Source organism: Schistocerca gregaria, chromosome 4 (assembly GCF_023897955.1).
Source record: "Schistocerca gregaria isolate iqSchGreg1 chromosome 4, iqSchGreg1.2, whole genome shotgun sequence".
Taxonomy (NCBI): Eukaryota; Metazoa; Arthropoda; class Insecta; order Orthoptera; family Acrididae; genus Schistocerca; species Schistocerca gregaria.
Window position 1 is genome coordinate 635,082,256 of NC_064923.1, and position 27,180 is coordinate 635,109,435.

Genomic DNA, 27,180 nt, shown 5'->3' on the forward strand with positions numbered 1-27,180 from the left:
CATTTTTGTTTATTTTCGTAGTACTGTCGTTTTACGTTGATGACGCAGGCTTTGTTTATTTGTTGTTAATCTTTGCAAATTTCAAGCTGCTAGGTTAGTTTCATTATCGCTGCCGCGCTGCTCCGCCTCCTACTTGCACCAAAGAAGAGCAACGTTCAGTGATCCGTTTTTTGTGGCAGAGAGGCGTAACAGCGGCCGAAATTCATCTAAGCCTTTCGGTACAGTACGGGAACAGTGTTTTGCCACAACGGAATGTCTACGAATGGATTGAAAAATGCCGAAATGGTCGCACAAGTGTTACGCACGATGAAGGAGCCGGACGAGCGTTTACCGCCACAAATGAAGAAACCTTTGAGCGTTCACATGAAATGATTCTCTAAGACAGACGATTAACTACTGACGAAGTGGCACATCGTCTGCAAATTTGTCACAGGTCTGACTACGAAATCATCCACAACAGACTTGGGTTTCATAAAGTTTGTGCAAGATGGATCCCAAAACAACACACAGTTGCATAAACAAACGCGCTTGGACATCTGAAAAAAAAAGACATTTGGATCGCTATGGTAACGAAGGAGACAACTTCTCAGACAATATCATTACTGGTGACAATACATGGGTCCATCACTATGAGCCAGAGAGTAAACGGCAGAGTATGGAATGGAAACATCCAAATTCGCCGTGCAAGAAAAAGCTCAGGGCCCAACCATCCGCAGGAAAACTGATGCTTACGGTTTTTTAGGACGCACAAGGTCCAATACTGGAACATTATGGAGGAAAGGGGCACAAAAACAAAAAGCCTACGTTACAGCGCGGTGCTTACTGTCAGGTTAAAGCCAGCAATTCGAAGCAAACGCCGAGGATTGGTGTCAAAAGGTGTCGTGTTGTTGCACGACAATGCCCGTCCGCATACTGCTGCCCACACTGATGAAACGCTCCAGAAACTCAAATTTGAATTACTGGATCATCCTCCATATAGTCACCATCTTGCCCCTTCTGGCTATCCTTTGTTTGGTCCACTCAAACAGGAATTAAGGGGGCCGTCGATTTGCCTCGGACGAAGCATTGAAAGCGGTGCATTCCTGGCTCGCATCTCAACCGAGAACCTTCTATTACAAGGGCATCAGAAAGCTTGTACAACGATGGACAAAGTGCACTGAAACTCAAGGAGACTATGTCGAAAAATGATGTTCTTGTAAGTTTCCTATTTGATTACAATAAAATTTTATAACTACATTGCAGATAACAATTGACTTACCTTCGTTTGTCGGTATTCGAACTAAACGAAAAAAAAAAAAAAAATTGACGAGGAGTGAGTATGAGTCTCGCTGTGACGATTCCGTGCAAACTTAATTATGTATATAGTGTGTCCATCTCGGGAAACGAGAATCTGGACGATATTTGTTGTTATCAACACAGATATCGGTCCCTGGAATTCCAAGATTTTCGACAATGTTTTAAGTCGGGTGGCAAATGACAAATATTATTTTTTTCTTGTGACATAATTGCAAATCAACAATTTTTTGATTTTTCCCCTTTACTTCTATTGTCAAAACTTTCTTCTTGCCAAATTTCAAGGTTCTAGGTCTACGGGATGTATTCTGTTAAGTTTTGATGTGTGAGTTCGCGAATATCATATGTAAATGTTCGTATCTGTTCATTGCACTGAGTTAGAAGCGCATTTTTTTTATTTTTTTTACACCGAAAAGGGACCTTAGACTTTAGTACATGACATAAATTTAAACTTGATACGCCTGCCTCTTCCTGAGGAAGAAGTTTCTTGAATCAGTCTGACGGACGGACGACAAAGAGATACTACACGGTTTCCGTTTGTGCCGATTGAGTTACGAAACCCTAAAAACCGAAAAAAAATATGACCGAAACGAGACTCGATCTAGAGATTACCAGTCTTGTGCGCTAAAGTATTATCCGCTTTACGGAAATGATCGTAGGACATTCACCTATGTTTAAAAACTTGATCGAAGCCTGGTCCTCCACACAGCAAACGAGCACTTTATCCCGGAGTCATAATGCTCGTCGAAAAACAGGTACCTTATTTAGTATATTAACATGACTGGAAAACTTCACAAGTCGATTTTCTTGAGTATTTGAGAGTTGCATCGAACTGCTTTGAGAGGGATATTTAGTAAAATTAAAACACGATTGTGCGCGGTCCTCTTTGTCAGTGCCAACGTGTCCGTATATAGATCCAAAATTCTCGAGGTCGATACCAGGGCTATCCTGGGATTTTTATTGGCCATTTATCACTTATTTCACTTTTGGCAATGTCTGCTGATGTGGAAAACTCCCATCTAGCCCGTGTACCGCAAAAGCAGTTCGACGCAATAAAAGAAATAAGAGGAAGATAAAATTTTCAAGCGTTCTTCAGTGGAAAATATTTGTTTATTTTGAACATATTCGACAGCAGCTCAGCGGATAGTGTAGTTGATTTGTAATCTCACAGTTGCTGAGTAGAATCTTGCTTATAGCATATGTTTCTTTACTTTCTTAAATTACAAAATAGTTCAAATGGCTCTGAGCACTATGGGACTTAACATCTGAGGTCATCAGTCCCCTAGAACTTAGAACTGCTTAAACCTAGCTAACCTAAGGATAACACACACATCCATGCCCGAGAGAGGATTCGAACCTGCGACCGTAGCAGTCGCGTCTTAAATTACATATTTATTAGCAAATGGAAATATTAACAAATATGGAATCTTTTTTTACTAAAAAATAATATTTTTGTTTTTAATTACTGGTCATATGAAAATGACAGTAATACAAAAAATTAAAATTTCGTGCAAAAACGCGAAACATCAAAAAGAAAACCAAGTGCTTTTCAGTTCTAGAGACTGATCAGTAATACTGATTTATATAAATTTTTGATTTAACAAATAGGATTTTCGCATGTCTCTATCAAACTTTAATTTATTTTCTTTTGAACAGCAATTAAAAACAGTAAGATGTTATTTTCATTAAAATAATTCCCTATTTGTTAGTTAACATTTTAATTTGTTAATTCATTCGGAATTAAAGAAGTAAAAAAATTCGCCACTAGCGAGATCTGAACCAGCAGATTTATGATCATATATAGATTGCGGTAGGCGCTGAGCTACCCACGAATTTGTTAACGATCAACTAATATATTGTAATTAGTAGCGCTCGGAAATCAATATTCTGAGACGAATTTCTCGTGTTTTTGAGAACAGCACCATACTGTTTTAGGAAACTGATGTTCGGTCAATGACCTTCAAATCTTGTAAGCATGAAGAAAATCGGAATGGGCTGCTCTGTAAAATTCCCTTGTAAAAGCAGCAAAAACCCCAGCAAACGTGCCAATATTCGTAAGGCACGTATCTCGAACTGCACTACCACTATCATTGTTTGGAGTGCAAGGTATTCCCTCCGGGATGTTATCTAGCTACACCACAAACTATGCACCAGGCATCTGTTGCCGACAGTCACTTGTCTGAATCTCATGTTTGTATATCCATTATTCGGAATGCAAGGTTTAAGCGGGAACAGGTGATTACAACTTAGGTACTCAGGGGAAGCAGTCTGCGGAGGACCACATACTCTAACCTACAGCAGGTCCACAGCACGCTGCATTTAATGCTTACTGGACTATGAAGAATGACTGATAATGATGTAAATCTGCTAATGAAGGCTTAAAACTGTCGTAGTAAATGACTACGTGACTTAAGAGACACACCACTTTACAATGACTCTATCAGCCTTACTTGCATCAAAGTGAGAACTAGACTTCAAACATTCTGGTTATTATTCTAAAAGGGCTCGATACCATGGTCTCCCTGCACGGTCGTGTACGAGTGGAAACGAAGAACTCTAAGAGTCACGTGGCGTCCCTTAGTATTCTGGACACTTTGGCTGATGCAAATTGCACGTAATTCTCGTACAATGCAACCGCTGCCTCGAATCACGGAAGGATATTGGGGAAATTCACTTCAGTACACTGCTTCAGATGTATTTTCTTCTTGCACCGTAAGTTCAAATTTCCTTCACAGCTAATCTTACGCCTATTTTTCTGGAGGTGGTCTTCCGCAATGAAATTAATTTCATGTTGAAGCTTGTAGCAATTTCAGAACACAGACATTAGTCTACGAATGTCTGTTTCACATACAATTTGAAACGCCATATCTACGTGCTGTAATCGCTCCTGAATATCTGATGACTGATAAAGCCCGAAACGCGTCACAACAGCAATAAAGTCATTCCTTGCCTCATGACTGACTTACCATTGCGATCCGGGACCCATTTATTATTGAAATTAAAACATTCTCGAAACTCTGGGAAACCGTGGGACCGATATAATGGTAGTATCAATGTCGATAATAGACATAAATGGTCGATATTGTCCATGACCTGTCTATATACAAAATTACGTTTGTAAGGTACCCTCACTGAACGAGTCCAACTCGCACCTGGCCAATTTTTTTACCCTGCCATGTTTTCTAGAATGTGTATCACTACAGGGCACAGTATAATTCACTTTAACTGACAGTGGTCACACTGACCGTAAAGTGCTTGTGTAATTCATCAATAGTTAGAAGTTCTCGCGTGGTAAATATGTATATTAACTACATATTCATGTTAGAACGGTATTCCACCTGAGGTAGGCGGGTAATGCTCGTTCCACAACAATTCCCGCAAACATAACGTTATTCTGACGTCGCGCGCAGTAGCGACGATTATCGCCTATCGATTCACTCGCAGCAAATTAAGCTGTCCTCTTAGGTTCCTGCTTAACCATACACGCGGAAGTCACTATATATTTGGAAGTAAACAGACAAATACTTGTGAGAAGAAAAATACAAACATAATTGCAGTCGCAACTGTGCTCTCAGGCACCAGCCAAACCATACTTTCGGAAATCGACGCATATTCGTAAATAAAGAGGCAAATATTTGTGAGAAGGAATAATATGAACTTAATTGTTGCTCGTTTCAGTCGCAGTAATTTAAGCTGTCATATTAGGCCCCTGCCTAACCATATATTCGGGCATCGCTAAATATTTATTTCATCACGTTCTCAGATCAGACTGAACGTAAATAACATCCAATATTGCAGAACACACTTTATTACATTCATGGGAAAATAACGAAACGTGTTAACAACGCTAACATGAAAAAAATGCATGTAACGATATGCGAACCAACAACTTTGAACTCTAGAAACCACTAGCACTTAACCAGGCGATTTTTAACACATATCTTGCTTATCATAGTCTTTCTCGAGGGCTTGTATCGTTTATACGTTATAAGTGACATTTAATGATAATGGTGATATATCTGTGATAAATTTTCAATGTTCCGTTATACTGAAACAGCATAATGCATATTATAAAACAAGTATGTTTCATTCTTAATTTGTAAATTACTGACGATAATAACTCATTCCTAAGAGAGTCTCTTATATTAAGACATTAATCGTTGATAAATCAATTAATTATAGCAGTAACTATAATAAATCATTCCAAGAATGACGTGTTTCTGTAAATCTCCGGTATGTGCGTAAGAACTCTTGAGAGAGGCACGTATCGAATGCTAACGAAAGTTGATAGCAGATCATGCGGTCGACGGTATTGTATGTGAAATCAAATGAAGTCAAGTTTCCGGGAATTGATATGAAACGAGCGTGACCCCAGGTGGGTTTAAGTCAACGCACTACTACATAACCAAAGAGTAAGTAGTAAAGAAACCAAAACATAAACCATTTTATAAAGCACTAGTTTTAGGTCAGCAGTTTCATGTTGCCTGTTGAAGAGAATGTGATTATTGTCTTAGATCACTATAAAATTCTTTCCATGCGAAATACTTCCGCAGCAAATCAGCAAGTAAAAAACTTTGAGGTATCAGATACTGCTAGATCTCGAAACAAATAGGAGTAATTTCTGCAAAACACTTTTGAAAATGTTTCAAAAAAATGGTTCAAATGGCTCTGAGCACTATGGGACTCAACTGCTGTGGTCATTAGTCCCCTAGAACTTAGAACTACTTAAACCTAACTAACCTAGGGACATCACACACATCCATGCCCGAGGCAGGATTCGAACCTCCGACCGTAGCAGTCGCACGATTCCGGACTGCGCGCCTAGAACCGCGAGACCACCGCGGCCGGCGAAAATGTTTCACTGTCACACAAAATTACTTATCTCGGAGTCGTTTCCAAAGCTGCGGGAGGTACTACGGCTTCATGCTTCAGCATCCAAAATAATATTTGTATGTAACCGAATGTGGAGAAGCATGGAATTAATAAATACGCGTAGCTAAGAAACCAGTAGTATATTTCTTGGCCCAAACCATGTAACAACTCCATTCCGAAATAGCAATTAAGCCTTAATACGCCACAATTCAGGAAGCTGAACTACTGTATTCTGATACAACCGAAACTTGAGCCGACAAATAAATGTAGGCCAGTCCATTTCCTACTCGTTATGTTGTTCACCAAATGTTAAAAGCTTATCCCACACCGATTATTTAGGGTATTGTACAATATTTGGTCTCTCGCTCCAACAAATCTCAGAAAAAATCTCCGTTTATTATCGATGTACGCTCGTTAGCCGAGAGAAACAGCGATGCTTCTAATACTCTGATACAACAACCAAGCAAGCATCGAACACTAATTTACTTTCGTTGAAATACAAAAAGTTTCAGCCTCTCGACGTCACTGTCGTTAAAATATGTTTTCACAGCGCTGATACGGCGACGTAAAACTGTAAACTGTGGCCATAATAATAATAATAATAATAATAATAATTTGCGATAAAATACCATATTGGAAGAGCAGATCCATGTTTTGTAGAAGCAATGAATCTATACGATTTTCGTGTGTTAGAAGTAATAAATAAAATTAGAAAAAAACTGCAGTCCAGATGCAATCAAGGAAAGAAATAAGTCGCTGATTCCCGAAGGTCAGGTAATGGGCATAATTCAGTTTATAAATGTAATGTGGAATGGCTCAACGAACTGAAGCCTGTCATGGAGACTGGGGAGGAGAAGAAATCCCACAACAATGTAAATTATAATATTTATTACATATCGTATTATCTGATGGTAGTTTAATAGGTACATAATTTTGTATACTGGCAACATCTACTTATTGCATCTGGGATAAGTTTGCTTATTGCTGGTTGGGACACCCTAGTTCGTGTTATAAGAAAACTTGTAATTTAACATTTACTGAAATGGCTGCTCGAAAAACAGCATTTATCTTTTTAATTTTAAGAGCTATAGCTTCAAATAAAGAATCAAACTGCTCTAATCCCAAGCTCATAGAAGATACACGTTCTCTGAGATCTTCAGTTCTCTTAACATATTTGCAGCTCCTACCCGGTTATCTTTTCTTAGTAGCCACTGTCTTCTCCGTAACAATTTGGTATTATCTTCGTCTTCGATTTTCTGTATTATGGCAGGTATGATTAAGTTGCAAAACAGATTAAAAACTCCTTTTCAGTTTTCTGATTTGTGTAGTCGCGAATCCATATTGCGAATCCTAATTGAGCTCGCCGTTAACCAGAAACAGACTGACTCGCCCACTCACCCTTTGAAATGCAATCATTCTAATGTCCTCTAAAGTAGTTCGGCCGAGTTCGTAAACGAGTGGCTCGACCCAGCATTCGGCAGGTGCAATGCTGGGTTCCGGGGTGGTATCACGGACCGGAACACTTTTATTCTGGGATGACACTACATCTGTGAGCAAGCAGAAAATTGACTGACTAAGAAGGAATATTAGCCAGAATGGTTCAAATGGCTCTGAGCACTATGGGACTTAACATCTGAGGTCATCAGTCCCCTAGAACTTAGAACTAGGCCTACTTAAACCTAACTAACCTAAGGACGTCACACACATCCATGCCCGAGGCAGGACTCGAACCTGCGACCGTAGCAGCCGCTCGGTTCCAGATTGTAGCACCTAGAACCGCTCGGCCACCGCGGCCGGCGAATATTAGTCATTAAGATTTATACTTAAAAAGTAACCAACCTCTACTGCGGTTTTTATTTGAATCAAACAACGCCTGGTTTGTCATTTCTTACAAATCCTTCTGAAGTTGGTGTTAGAAGTTCTCGCTTCCTTGCTGAGACCTGACGCCCCGCGAACGAAGAGTTAGTTGGATATGGGAGCATAAACTTGCAATAGAAAGAAAGCAAACATGTTGTTTCCAAAGGAATCATCAAGCATTTTGCACAAGGGATTCAAGAAAAGCACGACAAATTTAAATCCGGATGGTGAGACTAGGATTTGAACCACCGGCCTCCCACAAGCGAATCCCCTACTACGGCACATCGTTCGGTGATTATCAGTTACCAGTTTCATCAAGAAACTTGTGACACTTGCCACCTCCCCTCTCCTCCCACTCGGTAAATAAAATATCTTGCACAAAAGGAAAACTACGCAATATTTCAAAGACATTACAGGAGGCCAGAATGAGACTTTCACTCTGCAGCGGAGTGTGCGCTGATATGAAACTTTCTGGCAGATTAAAACTGTGTGCCGGACCGAGACTCGAACTCTGGACCTTTGCCTTTCGCGGGCAAAGCACTTGCCCGCGAAAGGCAAAGGCCACGAGTTCTAGTCTCGGTCCGGCACACAGTTTTAATCTGCCAGGAAGTTTGACATTGCAAAAGAATCAAATGTTACTGATTCCAGAGTTAGCAATATCTTTAACGAATATGTCACAATAAGTCCATACTGTAAGCGGGCGCCGGCCGCGGTGACCGAGCGGTTCTAGGCGCTTCAGTCCGGAACCGCGCGACCACTACGGTCGCAGGTTCGAATGCTGCCTCGGGCATGGGTGTGTGTGATGTCCTTAGGTTAGTTAGGTTTAAGTAGTTCTAAGTTCTAGGGGACTGATGACCTCAGATGTTAAGTCCTATGGTGCTCAGAGACATTTTTTTTGTAAGCGGGCCACATTTTATTGCGTGAAGGGCGGTAAATTTCTGGACTGAAATTTTTGCCAATGCAAAAGGTTTTACTTACATTTAGTTTGGTGTCATAACGAGGAGTATACATTTATTTCGAAGGGTGTAGCTTTGCTGGGAGGAAGAAGAATGTCTGGAACGTCTTCACGGCAGCTCGCTTCAGCGTGGCTCGCCCGGTGTAAGAAGCATTGTCCTGAGAGCTCTGCGGCCAGGAAGCAGCACTGTGTATGTTTGTCAATATTTGCGGCGGCGGCGGCGGCAACAGAGGCGGAGGCGGCGGCGGCAGCGGCTGCGGCATCAGCAGCATCCGCGGCCGTGGCGGCAACAGAATAAATAAAACTCGCGATTTGCAGTTAATTCCGAGCATTTGTGCAGTCAAACTGTCATGTGCCTGGTTAATTGACCAGATATTAATTGACAGGGCAAAATGGGATTTCTAGCTTCGCGGATGGTCGCAACTAAATGAGAAAATTAGTGAGGGCTATGGAGTCGGGCGGCCGGCGCCCCACCCTCGCCTCGCCGCGGCAAATGCGATCGGCCGGCCGGCCGGCCTGCAGGCGGCCCTGTGCTCTGGCTGGCTGGCTTTGCGGCCCTCAGCCGCCCGTCACTGACCGCCGGTGGAGGGCGACAGCGACAGCGGCCAGCTCCTGACCGCCCACATCCGCTCTCAAACTCTGCCAACACTTCCTACCACTTTAAGATAAAATTAACCTTGTGGTAGGGGAGTGGCAGCTAGTATGGGCCATTTAATTAAAAATTGGTACAAAACTTTCACTTGAATATTTATTTTGATGCAAGTCGTGAAAGTAAGATTTCTAACCAAAGTGACACCCATCAACAAAAAATTTTCTAACACCCAAACCTCCAGATGTCAGACACTCAGATCGGTACCAAACGTCGTATGTCGACAGAGTACCAACCAAACCTCCGATTTAGTTCGTACCATGCGCTGTCGTTCAGCAGAACTGGCGTAAACGTTAACTAAAAGTAAGACTAGAACTAACGGAGCACATGAAAAGCATAACTGTCAGCAAGTAACTCTTGTTGCTTCTGTGGGGAAGTGGTTCAAATGGCTATGAGCACTATGGGACTCAACATCTATGGTCCTCAGCCCCTAGAACTTAGAACTACTTAAACCTAACTAACCTAAGGACAGCACACAACACCCAGTCATCTGTGGGGAAGTTGGTATAGCTTTAGATCCAGAGTTCAAACTCAAATGACGACGACGTCTTTTACTGCATTATGCATTAAAGTGTGATATGGGACAACGTGTTTATGATAAGTAAATGACTCTTCGGAGTTTACAGCAATGTTTCCTTGGCAGTCTGCTTTCGCTTCGTTTCTCTGAAAGTAGTAAATCTACAGAGTACAATGGTAGTGTCGCAGAATATACAACCAGAACAGAAAAACAAATGAACAACTGCATCACACGTGCGGAAATAACAGTAATAATTAATAATTAACGAAATAGTGAGATCGATAATAAGTATTTAACATTCAACCAACGAAGCGAAAGCAGACTGCCAAAAGAACATGGCTACAAACTCTGGAAAGTCTTATACATGTCAGGAAAATTTTCTCCCATGTAACAGTTTCACGCGTAAACAGTTCAAAAAAATTGTCATCCGTGGGGTTAGAACGCGGCGCCTTTGATACGACCACCGGACGCTCTACCTTCTCATACACGCAAGCTTTGCAATATTATAACTACGTATACGCTTTTTCTCTGCTCCGTACGTCTGCTGATACTTTTAATTACCATTCACGCAGCACACAGCACGAACTAAATCGGTCTTCTGCTTTATACTCTATCGACATACAGCGTTTGGTAGCGATCCGGAGGTTTGGGCGTAAGGACTTACAAATCGAGATGCTAACAAAAGAGTCGGGTAGTGTAGGCCATTCAACAAAACACAGGTTTTTAAGAAACATTTTTTCGTGGTTCACAAATTAATGTTCTTATACAGGGTGGTCACAAACAGTCCGCAAAGCTTGTAAGGGTGTTGCAGAGTACGTTCTATTGAAAAATGACTGTTAAGAAAAAAAATCGGTAAGTTGCGCCGTTTCCGACTTAATTGGCACCGCAGTTAGCCAATCAGGCCGCTGCACGCGAATTCAGGCAGCCCGCCATATACAGTTTCGCCAAATGTGTTCTTCGTTTGGTTTCCTAAAATGGAACAAGACAGCAATGCAAAACTGGACATGGGGCGGTAGGAAGGATCGAACCCGAGGCGAAGGCTGAGCATGTACGGTCTACGCTACGAGAACAGCTATCTGGCGGCCCGCTTGCAATTCCCCGCACGCGCCGGCCTGATTGGCTAACTTCGACGCTGATTAACTCGGAAACGGCGCGATGTATCGAATTTTTTTTCTTATCAGGTTCTGTATTTCTCAGCGCAATCCACCCTGCAACACCCTTGCAAGCTTTTCTGATAGTTTCTGACCACTGCGCATATCAGAAGTAGATTATGATAATTAACAGTTGTTCAAAAAATCTTAACTTACGGTTGATTCAACTTAACTCAATGCATTAAACTTGTGGACTGTGGTTTTCTGTAAGACAGTTCTGGGTGCTTCTTGATAAAGCTTTGCCGCGCAGGATTAGCCGAGCGGTCTAAGGCGCCGCAGTCACAGACTCTACGGCTGGTCCCGGTGGAGGTTCGAGTCCTCCCTCGGGCATGGGTGTGTGTGTTTGTCGTTAGGATAGCTTGGGTTAAGTAGTGTGTAAGCTTAGGGACTGATGACCTTAGCAGTTAAGTCCCATAAGATTTCACACACACATTTGAACATTTTTTTGATAAAGCTTTGAAAGAAAACTTTACCTGCCAATTTGTTTTCCCTGTTAAATCTGCGTGGCAAGCTTTAACCTGGAACTAAATCTCTACTGTGTGCTACAAACATTTCTTCGTAATTTTCTTAAACGTTCGTTTGAAGAAACCTATCTGAGGTGAGACAGATGTCTGTACATTCCATATAGTGATTTTAATCTCCTTTGCTGTGTATTTCTAGGAACACTGAAACAAACACTAGCAGCTCTTTCGGTCATTTCCCCCTCTAAAACATTCGACACCGCTATGTCATTGCAGTCACAGACCACAACCTCAGACCCTCACAGGTAGGGTTCTTCAACCATGACACAGTGCTACGTTTCATGGTTATCGCTGAAACAACCAGTTTTCGGATATATCTATTTTCTTCATCGCCCGTTTAACCCGGCTGTTAAAACCGCTCAAAGTAAACGGTTTCTGAAATAACCGATTTTCAGTTTTTTTTATCACTGTTATTCAAAAAATTCTAGGACTCCCTCAGACTTTTATGTATCAAGATACCTAGAGTCAAATCATCAAACAAAATGAGCAAGTAAAAGAAAACTTAGGCCGTATACTGTTCGCCGCTTTTCTCTAAAAGTAACAGTCACAGGTTGAACACTTCAAAAAATTATTAGTATTCTCCTACTGATTCTAATTTTTCTAAAACTCTGCTTTTATTTTGTAATCGAGCACCATTCAATTATTTGTGCATTACGAATTATAAGTACTAAAGAAGTTGGGAATACAATTTTTCGTATTGTGGTGTTCCTTTCCAAAGGCTGCAAACCATAAAGACATACTACTTAAATACAGGCAGTAGGTCAACTACTTTCTATTTTTATTATAAACAATGAATGAATTTTGGAGTTTTTAATTGGTTACTGTTCCCTTCATTTCCCTTCTCTTTTATTATGTCATAGAAACAGCGGACAAATAAAAAGCTTTTGTGTAAAATTCGTAGCGTTCTTATTGTCTAATAATTTCGAATGAAAATTGGTTTTGTAGTCAAACGTATTTTTATGTTTTAACAGAAATCTGAATATATTTAATTTTTTGATACCAAAACAAAAAAGATCTCTCAAAAAATTCAAATGAACAATTCGGATAGTAGGCGAAACAGAATATTTAGCAGGAACAATTACTTGACAAGAGATAAAACAACAGTATTTAATTAATACAATGGCTGATATTTATTGTCTAGTCTTTTCATAAATACGTGTTCTATAAGTCGTTCATCTGTAAATCGACTCCTTTAATTAGAAACAATGTCATTCAAAGACAAGCCAACATACCTCACATCAATGACAAATATTTTTGTGCTACATGTGACAAGCCTAGCCCGCATCTCGTGGTCGTGCGGTACCGTTCTCGCTTCCCGCGCCCGGGTTCGATTCCCAGCGGGGTCAGGGATTTTCTCTGCCTCGTGATGGCTGAGTGTTGTGTGATGTCCTTAGGTTAGTTAGGTTTAAGTAGTTCTAAGTTCTAGGGGACTGATGACCTAAGATGTTAAGTCCCATAGCGCTCAGAGCCATTTTTTTGACAAGCCTAGCATACAGCTTCTGCTCTGCTCCCAAACATAAAAAAATTCGAAACTATCACTGCTTCTGGGTAAAAAAAAAAGGGCCACAGTTACATTATTGCCTCAGAAATGCCGTACCGATTCTTGTGTCACGTGCCTGTTGCTCGTTTTGTTTGGCGTTATTGGAATAGCCATTTTCCACAATAAACCAGTATTTCAAAGCAATGGAAATTTGACGATTAGACATAACACTTTTTAAAAACGTTTTCTTTAAAAATCAATAATTTTAGCACCACTGCTACGACAAATTGATAAAAAGGGTTTAATCCGGTTATGTTAACAAATAAATAAACGATATAAGTGTTTGATGCAAGATTAGGCGAAAACATGACGAGACTGTTAACGCAGTATAGGCGGACTCAGCAGTCTGGCTCCTTAGCTGGAAGCGTGAACGTTGCTGCTAGTGAAAGGCCGAAGCCTGCAGTCGTCCAATCACAAGGATGGAATACAAAAACTGCTGCTAGGCGTCTGGCGCTCTAATGTTACATTTAACATGCTCGTATAACTTTGATACTGGATCTCTCAAAATGTGTGAGAGGCGCATAGCTCTATAGCAACAGCTGTTACATCTAAGTGTGTACGACAATCTTTCGAAAGATAAACAGAGTCTGCGATCCGTTGGATGTATGTTTCTCTTTTAAGTCATTCCATGAAGGGTCATCGAGACGCAAAGCTCTTAGTAGTAAAGAAAGCGCTTGCAGTATGTCACAAAATAAAGATTTAACTGAGTCATGTACTGTAATTTCAATTATTTCACTCATTCACGTGGAGATTTTCAAAACAATGTCTCTAAAACTCTGTTCTCTGCATGAGCTACGTTAATTTTAATGTGACAAGAAAATATACCAGACAAAGGTTGTTTGGTTCGTAAAGCGATGTCTGCCTATGCTACCACAAATTACTTGAATGACATAATATTACTAAGAAAAATGATCTAGCAAATTTTATAATGGGGCTATGCTTTTCTTTTTTGTGCCAGAATACCACATCTGTTTGAAACCATTTCAGTGATGCAGCGCTTTTTATAGATATGATAAGGCATTACGAGGTAAAAATATGTTGGATATGGGGATTTTTCTTCTATTGTTGCTGCCGTTTAAATAGCTTGCCGCCCGAAAGTTTGCTCTACACTATGTCGAGAGTGACGTAGAAACCGAATGGTTCAAATGGCTCTGAGCACTATGGGACTTGACAGCTATGGTCATCAGTCCCCTAGAACTTAGAACTACTTAAACCTAACTAACCTAAGGACATCACACAACACCCAGTCATCTCGAGGCAGAAAAAATCCCTGACCCCGCCGGGAATCGAATCCGGGAACCCGGGCGCGGGAATCGAGAACGCCACCGCATGACCACGAGCTGTGGACCCAGAAATCGCGTACCGCTTGCATTGGTGGTGCTACTTTCCGTGGAGAGAGGCGTCTACTTCCGGGCAACGCAGAATCTAAACGCTCCTACCTCGCTAAAAATCCTCATTAACAGTCAAGGAATCTACTCTGTACGCACTCATTTTAATCTCACCATATGTAAGGCAGTCAACTGCTAAAAGGTATACACGATTCTCCTGCCCGTTTCTTCTTTTGCGTTACCACTGTATTTCAGTTTTGTAACCAACATGAAGGTAGTATCTGCCTCTTTAACATCCCCATTCTAATGCTGTATTTTCTCGTATTTGTCGGCACTCCCTTCGTCTTTCGAACAGTTAGTTCTGATTGAGCATCACTTCCAAAATATGATTTTTTTTGTCATAAATCATACTGATTTAACTTGATTCTAGATATATTCCACCTTGGATGTAAAACTGAGCGAAGTTTGCAAGTAAATTACTTCGTTGCTTGTAAGAGGATTAACTCTACCAGACATCAAAATTTTTGTACACCTCGTTAAATTATATGTGATACGTCACATTCACTCTGCTGTTGTTAAAAAGTCATCTTCGAAAAGGTGTAACTTCAAACTCAACTTTTGTGGTCTGCCGATGGAGGTAAAACTGCCAATGGAAATTTGTGGTTAGAAGTGGATGGAGAATACCGCACAACAGCAAAGTCTTTGCTCTATTAAATCGTCACGAAATCACACACAGTTCAGTTCCATAAAAGAAAACGAATACTATTAGGAACCGAATCTGTAGAGCACAGTATGTACTTTCCCAAAGACTACTAGTCTATTAAAAATGTTGCGCTCTATTACGTATATCTTTAGATGACATGTAGTGACAATGATAAGCGGGTTCATGGTAACTGTCCATGAAGCACTAACACGCAAAATTAAAAAAAGATGTAAGTGTGATAAAAAATAAAAGACAGTTAAGAAAACTCAAGGAACATTTCAACAACAGCGAAATAAAGAAACCACACAAAAGTGAAAAAAAAATCTCTTTCCAATATACTCTTACTTTGTGAAGAGCCCGACAAACGTGAAAAAAACCTGAGGAATATTCTTCATTTACCATATTATCATTGCCGATTTTCAGGCTCATGGGATAACGCATTCACAGCAACGGTGCACACAGGGGAAGATGGTATATTCAGTTGAAACAAAGCACTCGGGAAAGTTCCTTGTGGTGTCGAACGTATTTAGCTTTTAACTTCCCGAGACCCACAGTGGACATGAACCCAACCAAAAATCAGGTACATTCATCAACTGTACAATTATTTAAAATATGGTAACGCAGATCATATTAGGAAAATGTCAATAGGCACAAATTTGATTTTCAACTGTGCACTTCACAATACGTTGGAAATTTGTCTGCCTGTATCATTAGAAACACTGGAGAAGGACGTTCACTGAAATCTTAACTACTGTGGCGCCTGTATTGATACAACAGCTTTTACACAAATATTGCTACATTAATGAACTGCATTATAAACAGTAAAGTAGTCATCAAATCGGTGGCTGATGAAACCTTCACACGCTCTACTACTACGTATCGATCTAATGGGGATGGACTTACCGATCCAACTATTAAATGGGGCGAGAAACCTCCAGTCAAAAAGGACAAATCAAAAAACGCCACCAATATTCATTTTCATCGCCGCGAGGCTCTTTCGGAGGATACACACAATTCAACGGTGAGAAGAGTTCACAGTATGGAATGGCATCTCAGATGGGAACATTTTGTGATTGCTGCAAGCATATTACGAATAACTAAGCCCTGAAACTCTTACACTGTTCATACAATACTGCGTTTCGGGCACGCGAAACTGTTTAATCGCTATCGCACAGAGGATTATCTGTTATCTAAAGCCTCTGAAACGAGTTATAAGGCATGAGTTTGAGTTTGGTTTTAAAATAAAAGGCACACACTCTTTCGTGCACTACAATGATGTACATTGGCAATCTTAAACGTCCATCTCCAGATTTCACATTCTGTCTGAAGTACGTATCTTCGATTAAGCATGTGGGAAAAACTCACCAACTGCAGTAATTAGTTGTAGGTGCCCACCGGTGCTACGAGTTATCCACTATCGATACGCAAACCCTACTGCGAATAATGTGAAACGAATAGCAGATATTCTTTTAAGTTCCTTTAATTGTTTGTCCGTCTGGGTTCCGTACCAGACAGAAGAGCAGTCAGTGTGTGTCGTCTTCATATAACAAGCACGGAAGCGTCAGGGAGATGTTCGGCCAAATTCAGTGGCAGACGTTGCAAGAGAGCCCATCAGCGTTTCGATGTGGTTTACCATTAAAATACCGACAACGTATGACCCTAGAAGATTCAGCCGCTGTATTGCTTCACCTTATTTATATCTCGTGAAAAGACCACGAAAATAAAATTGGAGACATTAGAGAAACAGAGGCTTACCGACAATCGCAGCTGGAACAGAAAACGGTGTGGGGAGGGTGAAGTGATATTGGTACACAAAATACACTGCGCCAGACACCACTGTGGCTTGCAGAGGGAACTTTAAGATGTAGATCTAAGAAAGGTATTTTTCTGTATCAAGTGTTGGTGTGAAAGAGATTACCCTACTGTGACAAGCGCAACGTTGAGAGTTGGCAGAATTCAAGAAATGTTTATTACCAATACAGTGTAACTTGTAACTTTTAGCAGGCAAGCCGTATGAAATGAGCAATGGACAAGTGGTATGGCACTGGTCATCTGAGAAATCCCCCTTTACGGAGGAACTTATGCACCCTAATGGTTTCATAATTAATTGTTCAATAAGTAAAGGAAATACTTAACTAAAAATAGTTACACAATATCTTGCTGGCAACAAGTTAAGTTGTCTAAAAATCAAATGGTTGGTAATCTGTTGGAGCTACTTCTACTGCTCTTTAATGATGCTATGAAAATGTGAACTGCTGCTAAGCACTGTGTGTGTGTGTGTGTGTGTGTGTGTGTGTGTGAGAGAGAGAGAGAGAGAGAGAGAGAGAGAGAGAAAGGGGAGGAGGAGGAGAAAGGAGGAGGGGTTGTGATTAATACTGGACCTACGAACTCACCGAAAGCATTTTAAGATGTGTTGTACAACATTTCTTTACTTGATACCATTTCTGTAGACATCTTCACCCAAAAAAACTTTTCTTCGTAGCTCTTGAAAATAGTAAAAGCGTACAGGAGTTGCGACTGTCATGCGACCCATAACTACATGGCGCCACAAGAGAAATTATTAGCCAGTGACGTTTAAAGGTAGATATGGTAAAAAGAATATGAAAGACTATCTTTATTATGGGATAAAAGGGAATAAAACAAGTTAAAAGTCTAATGCAGTTTATTTTTAAAAGACAAGTCGTACATTAATACAACATCGACAATTCAACAGAAATTGTTACACAATTAAGAAAATATACTTCGCAAAAAACATTGATTTCAGTAACTTCTGTGCCTTTTTTGTTGCTGTAGCAGGGCGAAATGGTACACTTTAATAGACAATCTGTTAAAAAGGGGCTCAGAAATTTCGAACCAACTACATTTGAGGAGATAAGGTTTACTGACAACAAAAGTTAACACACTAAGAAAAATAAAACGCACAAATCAATAGCAGGGGTCTGTCTATTTTTATTTACAAAAAGCGGATTGCGTCTTGACTTTCACCAACAACGTTCTATGCTACTTCGAATTTCTATTAAGATCAATTTCAACGTCGGAGAGAAAAACGTGAAAGTAAAATGTCCATTAAACTGTTTGCATGAACGAAACGCACCGAGAGCTTTCAGTATTTCTCGATCTGTTCGATAACTCCAATAGTTCGGAAAGCAGATGACAATCCTTCGCTCTATCTGCAACAAAAGGGGAATCAAACATACTTGAGGTACTAGTGCAAGACAGAAATTACTGCTGAGAACGACTGCAAACTAAACATGTGAGCAGGCTACCGCATATTGTGATTCACAATAAACTACTTCACGTGTGAATTACCTCGATCACTTACATGACGCTTTCTCACGGACTGTCGGTTGTGTTGGTTTGCCCGGTAGCAGCTCCTTACGCGGCGTATCGCAGTGGGCTAGCGAGGGCGAGGTGTGAGGTGTCATTCCTCCAACCCCTGGGTCGGGGGCGGCAGCGGGCAGCGCAGCGGAGCTCCACACCGCTGCCGCACGTTTCGCTCTGCAAATTGAAAAACCGAGCATGAGGCAGCTGCAGGGGGAGGGGAGGGGCGGCGAGCCGCCACCGCCACCCCCGCCGCGACATCACGCCGTCTGCAGCCGCCTTATCGCGCTCAAACTCAAGCCCGCGTCTGCGCACGCTCTCCGCTACTTGTCATACATTCCGCACCTCTTTCCTTTAAGCCCCTTCACGGGATAAATTAAATGTAGCACCTCCAAGAAGCCACCCAAGTTCTGTTGCTGAGGCCGCCACCCTCATGGGACTTCTACAGCGCATATCTCATATCACCACGTGGTGAGCACAGGTTAATTAGGTTCATATAATAGACTGAAAGCCTCAATTATCCCAGGGCAAAAAAAAAAAAAAAGGACATTTATCATACAGCGCCGAATTTCGTTAGGCGTTCGAAGATCTTCGTGGTCAAAACGTTGCTTCAGGGGACAAAATGGTAACACTGCGAGTAATCCCCATGGAAAGCGCGAAGGGAACTTCGATTATGACCGTGTGTGAAGGTCCGCTGATAAGGTCGAGTAGAAGAGTTTAAACCCACGTAAGCCTAACACCTGAGGACAAGCTTTCTCGTCTCCATTGTCAGTTTCTGATGCGCATGGGGGCCCGAATTATACGGACTAGCTGTTCCACCTTTCTAACGACCTGTCAATGGAGAACATATCTTTTTTCCATTACACCACTTTTCGGCTTCATAGGATGTGTTCAGGCACAAACAACTGAGAACTAACATTATGCAACCATTCCTGAAAGATAATAATGCAGTTGCTTCGGCTTTATAACCTGGACAACTTTTCGTTTCATTCTCCAGGGGTCATTAAACTATGTGGAATGCCTTCTTCAATAATCTGTTTACGAGTTCATGCAATTGAGCTAGGGCAGTCTACAGAAAGCAACAAGGGTAGTTAGAAGAGCACCGTCAAGACTTCCAAGTACTTCTGTCACCAAATTCAGCCATCTTCACCGAACTGAATATCTGTTTTACCACCTCTTGAACTCAGCGCTCGACGCGTGAATCTTCTACCACTCATCCTTTAATACTGTGGGGAACAACGAAGACTCATGCATGTGAATACCTATCATCACCTACAGCTTGTGTGGCAACAGTGTGTTGTGCAAAAGGCGATAAGATTAGATACTAGCAAGCAGTTCGTACAATCTTACTCGCTACTGAATGTATGTAAGAGGGAAAACAAATAAACGAAGTTTTCTCTCTCTCTGACATAACTTAAGTGCAAGCCTCGGAATTCAATTGGGAAACGACGATTTACATCGACTGTTAGAAGATCTTTCTACGACTGGAACTTATATGTCACAATTGAAGTTGTAGAAATCCAACGAAACGATATCTGTCTTCTTAAAAAATCTGATTAATCAAAGACTTAGAAGAAGAAGAAGAAGAAGAAGAACAAAGAAAGAAAGAAAGAAAGGTGTTTAACTACAGAGATGAAAGTGCCATACTAATTGTACCAACGTTTATGTCCAATTAAGGAGGGTTTCGCGACGAACAGAGTCTCAGACACCTATGGGACCGTACATTCGTGCCACGTACTATGTGGACTGTATAGTGCGCGGAAGCAGTTAGGGACCAAGGGCGAGAGCATGTTTCGATATGGGCATTCAACGTCCGGTTGTTTAGATTATACCGAGGAACAGTTGGCATCTAAACGATACATATTTACTGGAAGAACTAAAAGACAAACGTAAGGTGTGCCGTAAAGAGTTTTCGACATATGAAAACGGTTGAATTAAGCCAAGAAATCCATTGAAATACTCTTCAAAAATGAGCCAATTTTTCACTTCTATGATAAACTGACAGTGGACATCCATGGAAATCTTTAAAACACATTTCGGGGAATCTAAAACTTACAGTTTTCTCTTCCTTGAGCATGATCTTAATCTACCGCCCTTTTTGACGACAATCAACGAAATATTAAACGTTGGTATAATTTTTCTCCTTTTAACTCCATATATTGCTGAGGATAGTCAAGAACGCCGTACACACTTTCAACAGGATTGTGTACCGCACTGCTATCTTAAAATCCGGAATTTTCTCACTGCATTAGATGCACGGCCATGAGTAGATTGAGTTGTAGTCAAGAACGCCGTACACACTTTCAACAGGATTGTGTACCGCACTGCTATCTTAAAATCCGGAATTTTCTCACTGCATTAGATGCACGGCCATGAGTGAGTTGGGGTCACTACAAGTGAACCTTCACGAAATCCGACACCTCTCGATTTTCACTTCTGAGAATATCAAACATAGTATTATCACAATCACTGCATACCGACCAGCTACACTCGAACTTAGACCAAGAAATTACCTCACATTTAGAGAAGTTACGGTTGACAACAAATCAGACCTAGGTCAGATGTCCGATGACAATGAAACCTCACTTCCGTAGGGCAAGCAGTGACCGATCTCCTTACTATGAACAAATTTCAAATAATGTCCCGGCGACACTCGTTCTACGTACGTCCACTCATGGAGTTCCATAGCACCTACACGATAATTGTTAATCGTAAGAATTAAGGAGGTTATATAAAGTAGGTTATACATCACGAGCTGCTCACGTGCCAACGACTAATGCGAGACAAGTTGTCAGCCGGTTTCACATCGAAGTCACGCTCCGGATTCGCGGCAGCTGTTCTGGAACACGAACTGGTAGATTTGAAAGTATTTTTGGTAGCATCTGCAGTCACTTATACTAGTGCTCGGCTGGTTCCATGCTTCCTGTGGGGATTTCCATACACTAACACAATATGAGAAGCAGACTGTTCACCCATTACGCAACAGAGTTAATGTTTTGGTGACGTGAAGATGATCTTATCATATAAAAATACTGTCTAACTCACGATGGAATTCCAGAATGAAGCACAAAAAACCCATCTCCCACACATCATTCTACAAACGCCAGTACCATTTATGAACACACGCTCTTGAACTTCTAATGAATTACTGTAGCACCAGAATAAAGGTAAAGTAGAACTGTTCTAGCTAAAAAGGTATTCCACACAGATGAACAGAGTGCAAAAAGAAGAAAAGAAGGAAAAAAGTGTAAACCCGGAAAGGAATTCAAAATAATATTTATGATCGGGAATTTTCGGAAAGGCGGAAAAACGCTGGAACACTAAAGGGCAAAAGGAAATCGAAATTTTTGCAGCGAGGTCCAAAATCACTCAAAACAGGGGGAAGCCGCATTAACTGAAATGAGTACCTGGTACCAGAATGAAATAGGCGGTAGACTAATATTCCAATTACTGGAAGTAAGATGCTCACAAGAATTTAAGGTGACGAAGCGGTTCAGTTCAAAAGTTACTAGCGTTATAAGAAGGAGGAGAAAGATAACAGCAAATAGACCCTCACTTTCAGCATAATAATTGTGTAGACAGGAATTAAGTAATAAACGAGAGACATTTCATAAATAACGCACAATAATTTTTTTCACTTACACTTTTTTTCAATATCTCTTCACAGTCCTTCAGTATAGTCGCTCTGCTTCTCTCTGACTGAATACCAACGTCTCGGAAGCTCTATTATTCCATTCAGGACACCATTTCTGTTCATCTGTCGAATGGCTTGGGTAACGGTGGTAGAAATCTCTTCCACAGAAAAATAACGACGTTCCTGCAACAAGTCGAAGTCTGGTTTTGTGCTACAACGTTGCCGATGTGAGAGTGAGCGTTGTCATGGAGAATGAGTGGCCCAGCCTCGAGTAACTGAGGCCAAGTTTGTGCATTTTTCTGCGCAGGTTTTGCTTCAATTTATGACAATACACTGCTATGACACTTCTTCCACATGGAACTCTATTTGTCATGATTCCTTGGTCATCACACGCAAAAATCATCATTTGCTTGAGCTTTTGTTGGGCGTAGAGATTCTGAAGCTCCCCACTCATTGGACTGTGATTTCAGCTTCGGTTCGAAGTTTCAAATCCACGTTTCATCAACAGGGACAATTCGACACAAGAATTCCTGACCTTCACGGCCGAATCATTGTTTGAGCAAAGTTGCAATGTCCAGGCGTTTCTGCTTCTCTTCATCAGTCAAGCAGAGTGGGGCCCATCTCGCAGAGATTTTTATCTTCAAATCATTTGTCAGAATACGTAATACTGATGTCAGGGGAATTCCTGTGGCTTCAAAGAGTTCCTAACGAGTCGCACTGTGATCCCCTTCACGACCACCTGCCACTTCGTTCATTTGCTGACGTTTCTGGCCCTCCGGGTCTATCCTCATACGACAACGACGAAAACGATTAACCCAACGTAAACTCACCATAAACTTCGCTTAACGCACTGTTTATTTCTGCCGGGTTCTTGCCGCGTAAAGTTCCGAGCTTTATGTACGACCTCTGGTCTTCAACAGTTACAATACACGAGACCACTGCAGGGTACATTCCTACGCCTCGCCAATTTTATGTTACAGTATACAATGAAAAAAAATTAAAAAAAAAAAAAAACATGTGCTTCTCCCTCAAGCTCCCAACTACTTCGGACGTAATTTTCATTGTTTTGCATCAAAAAAATCCACAGTAATACCAACCAGTGCATTCTTTATGAAATGTCCGTCTTAGATCATAACATGGTAGTGTCAAGGTGTCAACGGCTTGCTCATAGAATATCAAGATTATCGCAGAAGAAAAGGGGAAGTGTACCTGCTCCTAAGAATCAATTAAGACGACAAAGAACGGAACAAATGAGCCGTTCCTGAGCCTTTTGACAGTAAGACCTATTCTTAGTACGGATGATGATGATGATGATGATGATGCAAATTCTATAAGCCTTCACAAAATATCTCATAACAATCACGCGTAGTTTATTCCTGTGTAGTACTTCGACGGGGATCATAATTCTGCGGATACAGCAGTGAGAAGGAAAGAAAACACCGGAGTGAGAAGCCAGTTAACACTCCTAGCACGCCTGTTGTGCAGCGCTCTCGAATGAGGATATGCGAGTAAAAGGCTAGATTGGCAGACCCCCGGCAGGCACCACTCTGCAGCTTGGGCTGCGCCAGCGGAGATCGGCTGTGTCCCGGCCGCAGCCGCCGTATCTGGCTGCAAAAAAAGCTGCAGGCACGAACTCTCCGGCACAATAGCCTTTCCCTGTGCTAAGTCGAATATTTTCAAATATTCCCTAGTTTCATATAAAAGAAACCGCAGTAGAAAATACGATGACTACAGTTCATCAAGCCATTAGGAGTTACGAACCTCCTTTTCCTTAAAAAAAATAAAAAATCAACAATTACTTATGAAGCGCAGCTCGCGCTCGTCACACACAGTACTGCACAAATCGTGAACGCAGCAGTACATATGGGTTGCGTCTTCTATTTACCCAGCATGTTCGGCCTTATACCGAACTGCCAACTGATGACAGTACGGTCATACCGAGAATACTCTTAAGGAAGTGATCGATTCTAAGATTGTTTCATAGAGTGCAGTACGTAATCCTGTGTGGCAAGTCTTCAAAAACTGACCTGCGAAGAGGAAGAACGAAATACAGTAACTTGCTGAAAACTGGAGAACCCTAAACACTAAGACAATATTCGACAATCAGTTGTACGAGTCTTGTATTTTAGCATTTGGTCATACTACCCAAGTAAGCCACCTTGCAATATGTAAATGACTAAATGATCAATGTGACCAAAAACCTAGAAAAATAAACAAAAACACAAGAGAGAGTACAGAAGAATTATGCAACTGGTTACTGAGTACTGACGGAGCTTTCAGGATCCTCATCATGTCAGCTCCAACTACCAGGCCTGAAAAAATATAGCTGTTTTATAACCATGTAGTTGTTAATGGAGATATTATTAATAATGAGTTGCCTAACACTGAATGATTCCATTCGTCAAACACTCTCTGATATCGGACAGAGAGCGAAACAACTGTAGTAAAGTCATGATAGCATGTACTGTAGTGAACATTCAGTACTGTCGTCCACTTCAATTTCGAACGAAAAGGAAAGGGTAAAACTAGATACTGCCCTTCATCTTTGTCGTTATGTATGTACTTGTGAAATAAACACAGAAAATCGACACTTGATGTCTGAAATCATCTTAGTAAAAAAAAACTAAAAGCTAAGAAACAGAGCTCCTAAAGGCGTAGTGATTACAAGTTTCTCCGTTAGCCTACAATACGTTGGAACACGATTGTTTTTAAATCCAAGGTAAGGATACATAAGAAATAACGAGCAGAGAAGTTTCTCATGTAAGTCTGCAAGCTTTCATGGCCATTGCCATTGAAGATAAAATCTTCTGAGGCGTTGTGCGCAAAGTTGTCCCCCCAGTATTGATGCGGAAGTAGGTGTAATTTGTGGCTGTACTCACGCTAACACGTCTCCCTACGTCCTCTGCACCCCACAACACCGATTAGCTATGGCTCGCCGCGATAGGGAAGGCGTCAGCGCCGACTACAATGCGCAGATGATGAACGGCGGCCATCTACACCAGCGGACGGCCTATGCGGACGCCTATTTGTTATTGCTATTACTCATGTATACAAAGTCCTGGCACGCCCGTCCGCGTGCTCCCATTTTTATTAGCTTTAAATATTTGAGTGCTGGAGGAACAGCTGCAGACAAATCGAAAAAAAAAGGAGGGCGTTGGGGAGAAGAACCGGATTATTAAGATAGGACGAAGGTGAGTGTCTCTCTCTCTCTCTCTCTCTCTCTCTCTCTCTCTCTCACGCGCGCGCACACACACACACACACACACACACACAGACAGCTACTTGGATAGGGGGCGGGGCAGAGAGAGAGAGAGAGAGAGAGAGAGAGAGAGAGAGAGAGAGAGAGATATCAGACATCAATGTACTGCACTGCAATGTACACTTTTATATATACGGCTAGATAAACTGCAATGGCAGAAGTAATTTTTTAAATAACTTATTTACGTTCAGCCAACAGCTCATAATGTAGATTGGAGGAAGAGCTGCAATGGAACGAATAGAGATGCTCTTCCCCATCAACCATACTCGGCAGCAGCCTTGTCGAGTGAACATTAACCGGTTATAACAAGTGCACCAGATTCAACGTGGGAATTTAATCACTAATGAAAGCGCTATTACAAAAGCTTGTCAGGAATTGCTCCGGTATGTCGGACACTTGTATGAAGGTGACGCTTTCACGCTTTGTTAAACGAACCTGTGCCGAAACGTGCTGCTCTTCATCAGATCTTCTCTATTACTCTATGAATCCTGCACAGTAATGGTCTCAAACTGACTAGCGATACTGAAGTATGAATCGAACGAGGGTCTTTAAACTATCTGCATCTTGAGATGACTACACTTCCTGCAGATTCTTCCAGTGAATCTCAGTCCAGCATTTGCTGTTTCTAGGATTAGTTTTATGTAGTCAATCCACTTTGAATCCCTTCACACGCAAACTCACAGATATTTAATGGCTGTGAATGTAACCATGCAATAACTGATTTTTCTACATATATTTATATGCCATACCTGCTGATGGCATGGCACTAGTACGGCGAACATCGTACCAGGCGATGTATCCCTCTCGTCAAGTGGTTACCGCTCAGTAGGTGGTACACGTGTTCTAGTGTGGGAGATGTTTACACGAGACGAGATGGAGCCCCTGATTTGTCATCGTCTCTCATCGAAGTACGATTGAGGAAGCTACTGATCAATGATGTAATGAGTTTGTTCGCCTATAGCCACCGATTGGTGACTTTTACATCAGTAACACTACGGTTGGTTGGTTTGTGGGGGTTAAAGGGACCAGACTGCTACGGTCATCGGTCCCTTTTTCCAAATACTAACAACACCCACAGAGAGTAAAAACGATCAACAGACGATAAGACAGACGACACAGAACAAGAGAAACGTAGACAAAGACCAGAAAAGACGAACTAAAATCACACAGACTGTGACGGTGGTTGGCCTTGGCCGACCATACAAACAAAAAGGGAAAAGCCAACCACCGAGAAACACATGAAAAATCAGACAAATCGTAGACCAGAGGCCATAATCAACACAAAAACTCACACACTTACATTAAGCGATAAAATCCCCCTGCCCGAATAAAACGCAGAACTATGTCCGCTAAGGAAGAGTCGTCAGATAAAAGCGCAGAGAGCGTATCAGGCAGCGCAAAAGTCTGCCTGAGAACAGTTAAAAGGGCGCACTCCAACAGAATATGGACCACCGTCAAGGATGCCACACAACGACAAAGAGAGGGATCCTCACGACACAGTAAATACCTGTCCGTGAGTAGGGTGTGGCCAATGCGGAGACGACAAAGGACGACTGATTCCCTGCGGTTGGCTCGCATGG

General features: G+C 41.5%; 1 protein-coding gene across 12 annotated transcripts in view; it reads right to left on the minus strand.

Annotated features, from left to right (window-relative positions):
- LOC126267252 (protein bric-a-brac 1-like) overlaps positions 1 to 27,180 on the minus strand; it is a 1,659,048-nt gene that overhangs the window by 1,531,443 nt on the left and 100,425 nt on the right. The window contains exons 4-5 of one of the 12 annotated variants that reach the window (XR_007548970.1): positions 18,709 to 18,884; positions 18,031 to 18,556 (exon numbers count right to left, since the gene is read on the minus strand). The exons of 10 other annotated variants lie outside the window; for them this stretch is intronic. The gene's annotated coding sequence lies outside the window, so the exon portion shown is untranslated. Of the gene's footprint in view, positions 1 to 18,030; positions 18,557 to 18,695; positions 18,885 to 27,180 lie in introns of those variants that run through there. One more of the 12 variants, XR_007548971.1, reaches the window with a different exon arrangement.